A 12,583-nucleotide genomic window follows, 5' to 3' on the forward strand; every position below is an offset into this window, starting at 1 on the left:
GAGGGCACCTGGCCCCCTGGTACCTAGCGGCAGAGCCCCTCGGGGAGCTGAGGGCACAGGGCTCCCAAAGGCAGAGCCCCTGTGATGACGGTGTGGGCCCCCAGCACCTGAAGGCAGAGCACCAGGGGTGACAATATGCAGTCCCATGGCATTCAAAAGCTGTCTGCCAGTGTAGGGTACAGAGCCTAGTTCAACTGGGCCCTTCTCCCTGATGGGGGCCTCTAGGTGCTACTCTAATGCAAATAATCATAATAATAACCTGGCTCTGACCTGTTCTGACAGTCTCTTGGGAGGTTTTTTTCCTCCTGTTTAAAATATTTTATTGCAAAAATAGCATTGTCCCCATTCACTAGCTCAATGTCCCACCTGCCTTCCAAACTGAAGAAGCCTCTGATTGAGCACTTTTTATGTCCTCATTGCTTTAAAAGTTGTATAAACCAAAACATTCACCTGATGTCAAGCATGCAAATACAAGGAATGTGATCACCATTATTCAATCTGTGAAAATGCAACATCTATATGGTCTGAGGGGTCCACCCAAGAAGCGGCCCCCCATATTGTGAATTAGACCATGAAAGGCCACTCCTGGAGTCTTGTGCTGCGGGAGTCAAGTTATGACTAAGTATCCTAAAGATTTGTCGTGTTGAGGGCTGAACTGAAAATCTAGGGTTAAGCTACGTGCAGTTGGCTCAAATACACCCTGATTGTTATAACTATGTAGATGCAGGAACCAGACTAAAGCTTTGTCATGTGAGGGGAGATTCCAAAAGGAAAAGAGGTGTAGATTGGTGCCAGGACTTGGCTTAATAAAATTAATTAATAGAGATATCCCATCTCCTAGAGCTGGAATGGACCTTGAAAGATCATTGAGTCCAGCCCCCTGCCTTCACTAGCAGGACCAAGTACTGATTTTGCCCCAGATCCCTAAGTGGCCCCCTCAAGGATTGAACTCACAACCCTGGGTTTATAGCAGGCCAATGCTCAAACCACTGAGCTATCCCTCCCCACAGCTTGAGATGGAAAAGGCTCAGGGCACGGTGCTGCGATTGTGACGAGTAGGGCATGGTTCCTGACCGGTGGGGTAATCAGGAAGGAGACAGCAGTGGGGAACCTATTTTAATTACACTTCCATTAATATTCACATACCTAGTGTAGATGCAGCCACGAAAGGAGAAACACCATAGCAATATTTTGGCTGGCACAAGCACTGCTCCTTGGATGGAAGTGACAGAGAACGTGTTGGCATGGAGAACAGTAAACAAAGAGCATCCAGGATCAGAGAATAAGCACAGTTCACAACCAAACCCCAAGATACTTAAGTGGGAAAAGGCATTTGATTGGCAGATGAAAGTTTAAAGCTTCCAAGATGCCATGATCCAAAATGCCTCTGCTAAAATCCTCCCTCCTGCTGCTGCAACCAGGTCATCCCGCCCCTTTCCCCAGATCTTTTCACTGGCTTCCTGTCTCCTTCTACAGTAAGTGGGCCTTGTTCGCCTTTCAGGGCTTATGCTCTTGGCTATATCCTCTGCTCTCATTTCATTTTAGAAGTCAGCCAACAAATGCCACTACTGTCAGCCTTGAGCACACATAATCCTTCTGCAGCAAAGCTCCTAGCTAAACCAATGTTCAGTACAAAACCTGGATAGTTTGCAGAGTGCTTAGGAATTTTTCTGAATGGAGATGGGCCAGGACAAAACCTGAGATCCAAACAACCCCTTGTAATATCTCTTCAACAACTCTCTGCTTCTTAGTAACACAATGGAAAAGAACCGTGTCAGATATTTTCCAGTGGTGAACTCAGATTGACCATCACCTACCATCCATCTATCTAGTTATATGCTAATTTTTAACAGGAAAATAGGAAAGACCAGAGTGGATCAGACTAGTTCAGTTTCCTGTCACCAACAGTGGCCAGATGCTCCAAAAGAAGGTATGATTTTGCCTCGGTCTTCACGAATCAGCCTTCTATTCTGTATAGGTTTTTAATAGCTCACTCATCACCATAATATCTGAGCGCCTTCTAGTGATGCCTTAAGGAACTTGACTAACATCTGTTGTGTTTGTTCTCTCTCACCCACACACAGCTCTGTGTTTATGTTACAGAAGGCAAGGTCAAAGAAATGTGCCTTGCACTTGGAGCAGAAGGTGGTGAGGTTTATGATGATGGTCCTTAGTTCCTGGGAGAGTCCATTCCACAGTCTGGACCAGCCCCCCGCCCCAAAAGTTCTGTCTCCTGCACAGACAAGCTTCACCTTATGGTAGAGAATTCCATTGTGCCAGAGGAGTGTAACTGTCGACAAGGGTATTTATCCCAGAGTGTTAGTTGAACTTTTAGATACCCTGGGCCCAGGCTTTGAGTGCCTTGAAGATAAGGATCGAGATGTTAAACTTGAGTCAATATGCTATGCAAAGCCAGCATAGGGAGCAGAGGACAGGTCAGGTGTGTTTGCAGTAGCCAGTGTTGCTGAGTAGAGGTGCTGCAGCCTTAAACTATGTCGTACCGCACTGTACTATAGAAAGTATCAGGGATATGTGCAGGGTCTGGAGTTTCTATTCCCAGTATTTGTTTATTTGTAGTTGTGTTTGTCTTTCGTTGGCTATTCTTTTTTGTTTCCAGAAGTCATATATGAGGCCAAACTAATAGGAGATCTGGTTTTCTAATGGCATTTCAGTTCCTGGATTGTAGGAATCTCACAAGAAGGACAGAATCATATCTCTTCACAGCCAAAAATAAAAAAATCAGTAAAAACATAACTACAGCATTATTTAGACTTGTTCAAGTATCTAGCTGCACAGTCCTAGAAACTGCCCTGGTACAACAGTCACTGAATACTTCAGACACTATAGATTCATTTTCATGGTCATTGTGTGTTTTGGGACATAGCAAATCCTCATCTTAGACCACACTGCTGAAATCAGAGCTGTCTGTGTCTCAAAATTCTCTTAGGAGAAAATTACCTCTCTTAATAAAATTGATATTGATCTGATTATTTATAGAGTGCTGTAAACATACATGATCCTCATGAACTTGTGAATAGGATGAGGTCCCCTGGCTTGAGAAATTTACATACAAACTCAGAAGAACACAATCCACTGGGTTATGATTCAAGCTGAGGAATGTGTATTTGCCATACCATGAATTGTTTAATCAAAGCTCAGGTTTGCTCAAAAATCTACCGGCAAAATCTTCTGTTCTATTACGAAGGTGCATCTTCCATTGATTTAACTGGGATTGCACAGGGGTAACTGACAGCCGCATCTGGCCCACAAGAGTCCCATTAGCATTCATAGCCATGTAAGTGGTATTGTAGGAGTGGATACCCCAAACTGATGTGCTTCTGCTTGTAACAGGAAACAGTCCAGACTTGCCTTGCTACAATCTCACTGATGCTCATCTCAGTTCCCCACCCACAGATTCAACAGCACCAAACAAAAGATAAGATCACAAATTTGTTCTCCGCTGGAAAATTTAACCACATAATAAAAAGGGTTTCGATTCTTTCCTCTGACCTCTTTTCTTGTTTGTTTCTCTCTCTCCTCTGGAGCATGGAAGGGAAAGGCCTCCTCCCCCTGAAGACAGTGTATTCAAGAAGAAACGGTTTGGGTTTGTTGTGGCATTTTACAGGGAAATGAAGTTTATAAATAAGGGATTTACAATGAGGCCCAGTGCTACAAGGAAGCATTTTAACAGGGAGCCTTGTAGTGAGGATTCAATTATTTTTCCACAAAGCATCAGGGGAATCCATAAACAGCTGTTTGCATCCCTCCACACAGCAAGTCAAACTTCAAGGCGAACAATAGATGAGAAAACTGGAGCCATCTCTGCAGCAGTGACAATGGGTTTCCTTACTCTGGCCTTTGTTTGATTTCCCAGTCTCAGTTTTGAACTCCCTCTGCATCAGAGAAAGGAGAGGGGGCTTGGGGCGGAGGGGGGGGGGAACAGTGAGAGGGGAGGGAGGGTCAGTGGGAGTTAAAGCCTTTTGCAGCCTTTCTCTCCCATTCATGTGGTAATTGGGTGTCAAGCAGAGATCAGTAAGATGGAGCCCGGCCTCTGTGCCCGGGTTAAACTGCAGCAAAAAGAAAGCGGGAGCTGAACCGATGGAGCACTGAATGTCATTACAGCTCACAGGAAGCTGCCTGCCTCCCCCAGGAGGCACTTCTGTTCCGGCTGGGGTGTTGTGCTGTGGGGAGTGCAAGGCTTTTTAATTCACGGGATCGCTGAAAGCAGCTAAACAAAGCCGGAGGGCATTAAACAATACCGCACCCCCGTCTCTACCTTCAATAGGGGGCTCTAAACAGGCATTTAACCTTCAGAATAGCTGAAAGTGATACTCAAAGCTGAAAACACAGCTAACCCTCTGCTGCTTAGCCCCTTATTATTGGTGAGCCGGAGGCCACTTGGATGGCTAGGGGCTCCTGCGCAGGGGAAGGCCGCTCCTCGAGCCTTGACTTCCTGGTCCCTTCTGGTTATTCCTAACAATCATTTCTCTAGCAGGATGACAAGCGTGCACGGCCCTTTACTATAACCTGCATGTGCCATGCAAAGGACAGGATCTCTAGCCTGCACACACTAAAGGCCTGTGAGGGGCAGGGGTGTACCTCCCTGGGCTTGGTCTTCTCCGGGCTTCAGCACATCCCGGAACCCAGGCCAGGGAAAGAGTGAATCATGCTGCAAGGAGAAGGCCATGGCCGTAGCACAGGTTCCGCTTCACAGGCCTTCAGAAACAGGGATGAGCTGGAAGGGGGTCCTGGGAGAAACATGCTGAAATCCCATCTGCAGGCCACAGCGAGGGTTGGGGTAATCTCTCTGCTTCTGACAGAGTCACCCCCCTCTCTGAATGCTGCCAAACCAGGCCTGACCGAGTTGAATTATCCCTGTACTCTTTGCGGGCTTGATCCCACACCGTTAGTCAATAGGATCAGGATCAAGCCCCAGATTATTCTGGAAAGACAAATCATCTGCCTCTGGAATGGGCCAGATTGTGCCAAGTGTACGGTATTTGAAAAAATAGATCTCCCCCTAGGCTTCCTGAGTAGAGCCATTCATGTGTTTGCTGACCAGTGGGGCTGCCTCCCTCTTTGGTTATGAACAATCATTTTGATTTAAATCAGAACGCACCCCTCCCTCCCTGCACCTCTCTGCAGCACCCCCAGAGACCTGGGCTTTATCACAGAGTAAGGAGTGTTTGGCATTTTTGTGGGACTCCTCTCCACCTTATTAATATAGCACAGCACTGATCAGAAACACGCGGCTGAGAATCTCTCTGGCCTAAGTTTTACTCTTAATTATACTGGAACTACTCAGTGAAATCATGTTTTTACATTTCTAAGGAATTCATCAAAATACAGTCCATCCTTGTTGCCCTGCCCGCTTCCTTCTGTACTTTGAAAAACCTAGAGGCAATGATAGTCTGCACAGTGCATTATACAAGTACATGCATTTCATTGTGTGTAAAGACTTAACATGGAAAGAGACGTCAGGAATAGGACCAATTATAAGGGTTTTAAAAAAGTTTTACAGCCTTTCAAAGTAGTAAAAATGTTTCATAATTTTCCTTTAACATTTCAAAGACTTGATCCTGCAATTGCTGAGCATCTCGCAGGACTGGGTCCTTCATCTATATTGTAATATTCCCCTGCACTCTTTGCAAACCAAACATGGCTGCACCAGACTACTGCATGACAGCCAGACAGCAACATTAACAAGAAACAGAAGTTAAAAGTATTATTACTACTACTTGAATAGTATTTTCACTGTCCAAGTTGAGAGGGCGCAAAAAGCGATCAGCATAAATGGTGAAATGTAAATTAGCTTGGTAAAACTCTTCCACTTTTCACAAACTAAGGGGTTAATATGCAGTGTTATTGTAGCCATGTTAAGAATATAAGAACGGCCATACTGGGTCAGACCAAAGGTCCATCTAGCCCAGTCTCCTGTCTTCTGACAATGGCCAATGCCAGGTGCCCCAGGGGGAATGAACAGAATAGGTAATCAAGTGATCCATTCCCTGTCGCCCATTCCCAGCCTCTGGCAAATAGACCTTCACTTGGTCCCAGAAGATTAGAAAGACAAGGTGGGTGAGGTAATATCTTTTATTGGACCAACTTTAGTGGATGAGAAAAGCTTGAAAGCTTGTCTCTCACCCACAGAAGTTGGTCCAATAAAAGATATTACCTCACCCACCTTGTCTCTCTAACGGGTTAATAGTAATCAAGAAAGGGATTCATTTTTAAAGTTAAGATTTTTAACCTTATGCAATCACCTTTACTAATGTTTCATTCAAAAACAGAATAATATTTCACACTCATAGAGCACTTTTCATCTACTCAGGGCTGTACAGACATTAACTAATTGATCAGAAAAGAGAAGCAAGTCCCACGCAGTGTCCTTCAGAATAGAGATGGGATGAAATTAGTTTATTTCCTTTTTTTAAAAAAAGCACATGCATCATTGGAACTGTTTCATCTATGCACTTAAGCCCTGATTCCCCAAAGCACGTAGGCACCTAATCAAGGACCAATGACTTCAATGTGCTTAAGTGCTTTGCAGAATCAGGACCTTAAAAAAGATATCATGGACCTGATCCAAAACCCATTGAAGTCAATGGATTTTGCATCAAGCCCCAATACACCATCTGTAGCAACGTATCAACCTTTATTAAGTGCAAAACTAGTCCAAGTTGCATGTGATCTGGCTTGTGCCACCAGACTTACCATAGGGGGGAAAAGTGCTACAATCGTCTATAGTAATGGCTCCAAACAGCTCAGTAACACTAGCGTAAACTATAGCGGTGTGACCATGACAGGAGCGTACTACAGTGACAGCTGTCGACATAGACAGGTGAGGCCAGATTTTCAAATGCTCAGCATCGCCAGTGGGAGCCTGGGATTGAAAACAGCTCCGTTCCCATGCTGGCACCTAAATAACGTCAACCCAACACTCTAAGCTCTTTTGAAAAACTCATCACTTATTTAAGCCCCTAGATGGGAGCTGAGCTGCTTTGAGACTCAGACCCTGGTTATGGGGGGGGGGCGGTGGAGCTCCTTGGAAAATTCCAGCCATACAGGTGGCATACATAGCTAGATTAGACTGACATCTTTCTGAACCAAGGTCTGCTGATTGGTTTTCTCTTGGCATGCAATTGGCCACGGTGCTTCCCATTTCTTAAACACCCTTAGTCTCCCCACTACAAGAGCTCGCTGCTTGAGGTCCCAAAGCTCCCATCCAAACAGCCACACACTCCCAGCTGCTACAATCATTCTCAACGTCAGAGCTTCCATCAGACGTATGTAGCCACAGGTAAAGCCCAGCCAAGCTCTCCACAGGAGCCGAGCTCCTCATGCTCTGGATGGATCTCATGTCTCCAGCCACGCACTGGCACCAACAGCACAAGCTTGTTTTCATTTTGATTAGGTTCATTAAAAAAAACAAAACCTGATCACTAGCAGTATCTATGAGGCAACAGTCCCCAAGGCATCTGGGCTCTGTTACATACAAGAAAAGCACATCACTTCCCCCAAGGAAAGGGTAAAATGCTCCCATCCCCTCCTGCACAGATTAAAAACGTGCATCTCTAGGTGCTATATTCCATAGTGCCCACAGCAGGGATAATTTTGCCCCTCAGCTCTTAGTTTTTGCCATTGACTTCAAGCAAGCCATGATTTCACCTGTTATTTTTAGAGCTGGCCTCAGGAGACCCTCTTTGGAATGAATCCAGTTCGATCTGGGGTTCCGAATCAAACCAGGACTATGGCTGAATGGCGCTGAAATCTTGCAGGCCAATAGCACCAGATTTCAGCCCCCTGTGGTGGAAATGTTACGAGACAGAGATCACAGGGGATTTCTGCCATTTTGAATCTGGCAAGAGCATCAGAACTTGCAAGATGTCTACCCTCTTGGGTGGCATCTGAGGTTGTCCTTTGGCTGCCCAGGTTGTACCTGTTCTGTAGTTCAACGGAAGGCATCGGGCTTCAGGGCTGTTAACCTGGCACCTTTCACCAGCTCTAAAATAACTTAAAACGGTGTGTCCCCATCAATCAATCTCCCTTCACATCTGGCTCTAGAGGAGCCGGAGTCTCTCAGAGATTTTTAATTGTACCGTACAGCGCCCAGCTATTTCTGTGACGGGTGCTCTAGAGAAGCTGCACCACCACCTCAGGCCCTGAGGTAACAGAGGCGAGGACGGAGCCCCACCGCACCTCCTTCAGGCTGACGCATCAGGAGAGCTATGCGTGAAGCAGGAGCACGGGAAACTTACGAACGTTCACTCGGAGTGGCACACGCTCGCCTCACTCCCGTGCTTTTAGGAATGCCACTTGCTGGCCCTGCTGGCCCAAAAGCCCTTCTCACCATGTAACTGCAGGGCAGCCTTTTACAGACAGCCCAGAGGTTGGCATTCCAATACCACCGTGGCCACAGGCCTCTGTTCGCCTGCGTCAGGACGCCAGCTGCTGTGGCAACGTCCTTACAAGAGGCACGGGCCTCCTCCTTGTGCTGGGGGCCCCATCTGTCTTGGGAACGGGGAGTCGGTGGGAGGAGCTGCTGTCGAGAACCTGATCTGCGAGGGCCATGCATGGTAAAGGAGGAAGGGGGGCATGGGACAGGGCCGCTGTCTTGGAGATCTCGTTTCTCCTGACGCTATCAGGGTCTGACCCCTGGGCAGTTTATTGCAGCCGCTTTACACACCGGCTACCTCTCCCTCGCCTCCGTTTATGCACCTTCCTTTGGTACACGTCAGCTTGAAGCTCTGAGCCATGCCCCACGCCCGCGCCCCTCTGTTCTGCTCCCACGGGCTGAGTGTGAAATCCCAGCAGAGCACACACAAACCAGTACCGCAGGCCCTTGTAGGGGCTGGGGCGGTGTTAGCCGTGCCCAGCACCCCCTCCACTGGCAGCTGCAGGAGCTGCACTTTGCTCATGTTTCTCAATGGCAACAACCCAAGGAGACACAGAGGTTGAAAGGACCCCCCCAGGTGGCCTAGTCTCCCCACGCACCCTGCTGGCCAATGGCCTCCCTGGTACGCACACAGCAGCAGCTACAAGGGAAGCGGAAGCTTCAGGGGAAACAACAGGCCCCCAGTTTGCTCCCTCCCCTTTGGTGTGTAAAATCCAGATAATTCTTCCAGCCTCACCTCCTGCTGCCACCATAGCATGGAGGAGCCAGGCTGGGCCCTGGGGAGTTCATTGACAAACATGGGATGGGGCAGAATTACCAGCCTGGCCGGTTTTTCACCAGCCTGGCTGGTACTGCCTTCCATTTGCCAAAAGAAATTGTGCCACGTGCTGGGGGGGGGGGGTGTTTCACTTGGGAGCAACATGCCCTGTGTAAGCAGCACACGACATTCATGTAACTACCACACACGTACACAGCACATGGCTGGGAGGTGGGAACGTGGCCAGTGCCCGCCCTGGGTCCTACTCAATGTACTGGGACTTCAATCAGCCTGTCAAAACCGGGCAGTGCCAGGGACCAGCCATTGGGACAAACCCACAGTGTGCAAGCAGGGAGGGGTCAGGAGCAAGGTGGGAGAGGAAGGGCCTCCGGGGAGGGGACGGTAGGGGAGCTTCCATCTCTCGAGGGCTGTTTCCCCTCATTTTTTTTAGGGGGGGGGGGAGGGCCACTGGCTAGTTGTTGTTTTTTTGCATTGTGGAGGTGGCAACTCTAGAATGAGGCCGTTCTCCACTGAGCTCCTCCTGGTGGGCTCTGGGCTAAAGCAGTTGTCACAGCACCTCCACTACTCTCGCCCCAGAGAGGAAGAGTTGGTGGAGCTGGACAGTGGCAGATCCATCTCCTTCATTCCTTCCCCTCCCTAAAACCCCATCCATTCACCCCACGCAGGCTTCCCAAATCCAGCCCCACATGCTGTTCCACAGGGCTCTGATCACTTGTGGGGCAGGATTTGCCCCTGTAAATGGGATTTGGAACAGGAAGGCGTCAACAGTAACAAGCAACCCTACAGTAACAAAGCAAGTGCTGGAAGGAAAACGTCTCGACAGGAGACCAGATTTCAGTTTTGTGTGGCCTGATGAAAACCCTAAATAGCAAAACAGCACATGGGAGATTGGAAAGTGATGGGGAAAAAACAAATGGGGGTTGGGAGGGTTTGATTCTTGACAGAAACCAGATTTAGGGCCATCATCATAGGTGGGGTTCGTAGAACTGCCCCGTGCTGAGTAACTGCCCAACACTTCCCGTGGCAAATCCATTTTCAGTTGTTTAACCAGTGGGTCTGAAATTTTCCATTCCAGACATTTACTTCAGGCTCAATTATTAATTATGATTATTATTTTGGAAAATTTCAGCCAAAACAGTTCAGACATTTCCAAGAACAAGGCTAGGGGGAAAAGATGCTGGTGACTTTTTCTTTGAGAAGCTGTAGTCCCTGCTAAGCGTGGTGGCACTAGAAATTGGGGGGCGGGGGGGGGGGAAGAGGTATCAGGGAGCTGCCATTTGCTGTCCTTGTGAAAAGTCTACCCAAATATGGCCAAGTCCTACGCCTTTGAAATTTAGTAGTTTGCACATGCTTAGTAGAGATGTCTTCGATTTTAGCAGATGAATTCCCCAAAGATTCATACTTCCATGAAGCATGGTACTGCTAAGCTCATTTTCCAGATGGAGAAACTGAGGCAGAGCAAGTGGCAGTGACTTGCCCAAGGTCTCTCACTGAATTATCAGCAGAGCTACGAAGAGAAGCTAGGACCCTTGACTACCAGGACCCTAGTCTAACCGTCAGACCCTTCCTTCTGTCGGCTGCAACAGCTCTAATATAATCAGAGGATAGTTGGGAGTTTCTTCCTCCTTTTGCAGGCGGATAGAGTAAATCTTAGCAATTGTGAACATAGACTTGAGCTTCAATTTCAAGTTTCCAGGACTGCAGTCACAGCGTGAAACACGCCAGCCTAAAAGCCAAGTGCAAGAGAATTTGAAATCCACTAGTGGCCATAATGATCCCACGATTTTATTTCACATCAGGACTTACAAGCCCGGCTTAGGCTTGACATGTGGAAACAGATGAGGTCATGTGACAATGGTCAGAGGAGAACATGAAAGCGGTCCCGTCCCACTCCTCCTCCTCCAGGCTGAGGGTAGAGATAGCCCTGTGGGCTGCCACCTCCCAGCACCATCCCACACTGCCCTGCCCCAGCCTGAGTGTCATTATTTCAACATCTAGTCAGTGCCGGGAAAACAAACGTTTGTCTGCTGGACGGACTCGTTGGGACAGGCGAGAGGGAGGGACCGGACGCGCTTACGGAGAAACATTCCAGTGCGGTGAGACAGGGGAAGGGGTGGATTGCAGAGCGGAGGAGAAAGGGAGCCCAGTGCTGAGGAGAGAAACACACCTGGCAGCGCATGCGAGGAACTGCTCCCCTGAAAGCAATGGGGAGGGGCTCAGCAAGGCTTCTGCTCTGAAGGGCGGCCTACCACGCGTTCCCTTCCTGGCAGGGCGTGTTCAACCCCACGGCTTGCCCCCATAGAACAACGGGTCACATGTGGAACTGGTTTATTAGGCAACACTCTGCTCTGAAGGCTGGTCTTCTCCTCGCTGCAGCCCTGCCCTGAGCTATGCTGAAGTCAGAGTCCCACTGACGTGCGTGGGCATCGCATGCGGAGGGAGCATGGGCAGGCGGCTGCCAAGCCCCTTGCCACCAGCTGTTTCATTCATCTTCACAGTCAGCTCCTCCCCAGCCAGACGGGGCCTGGTGCCAGGGGATACGGCCCATTTTTAAAGCTCTGCGAAGCAACAGCTTCTATCCCTCCATTTACATGGCCCTCCTCAGCGTAACATCCAAGGGAGCCCAGCCCCTCATGATATTTTGAGCCAGCGGGGCTCCCTTGGGTTACACTGCGGTGCTAGGGATGGGGCTTGGGGAGAAAAATATCTACTGTCCTTTGCTCTTCTCCACCAGGTCAGAGGGATAAACACGGGGATAGCCCAGGCAATAAGGAGGGGGTGTAGATTGTGTGCCTGTCTCCCACCCCTCCTTTTCCCCACTGATCTCAGGCACCATTTAGTCTCATGGTGATGGGCTGAATTACGAATAATTTTAAAGGAACAAGCTCGCTCACTAGGAGAGGACATGGAGAGGGGGCTTTGGATTGGAGTCAAACTGAATGAAGCCACCAGACTGGGATCGCTCACCCACCCACGCTCTGCTGCTGAGCCGGTTTGTAGATCAGAGTCATTTGCTCTGGAGAGCCCTCACGCTGCATTGGCTGGGACTACTGCTACACCACCCTGGAGAGCACTATGCAGGGAGAGAACGGGTGAATGAGCCACTGTTTTCCTTAAAATAATGCATTGCAAATGCTGAGGGCTGACTCAGAGGCCCTGGCTGCACTAGGAAGAAAGGTTTTTTCCCCCCATACCTTAGCTAGCCTTAGGTGCCCCCAGGTGTTTTCCTGGACTTACTAATGGGAAAGTTACAAACTACTGTGTCCACACCGTTAATTTAGGCTCTAGCACAAGCCCCCTTACCACACGCACGAAGACCTCTAACCCGTTTTTGCAGGTGCTTCAAGCCCAGGCTAGCTGACTGGGTGGGGGAGAGGGGGGGAGGTGAGAACCAAGGCTCTGCTTTAACT

The sequence above is a fragment of the Terrapene carolina genome, unplaced genomic scaffold (genome assembly GCF_002925995.2).
Source record: "Terrapene carolina triunguis isolate 2854851 unplaced genomic scaffold, T_m_triunguis-2.0 Scaffold238, whole genome shotgun sequence".
NCBI classification, from domain to species: domain Eukaryota; kingdom Metazoa; phylum Chordata; order Testudines; family Emydidae; genus Terrapene; species Terrapene triunguis.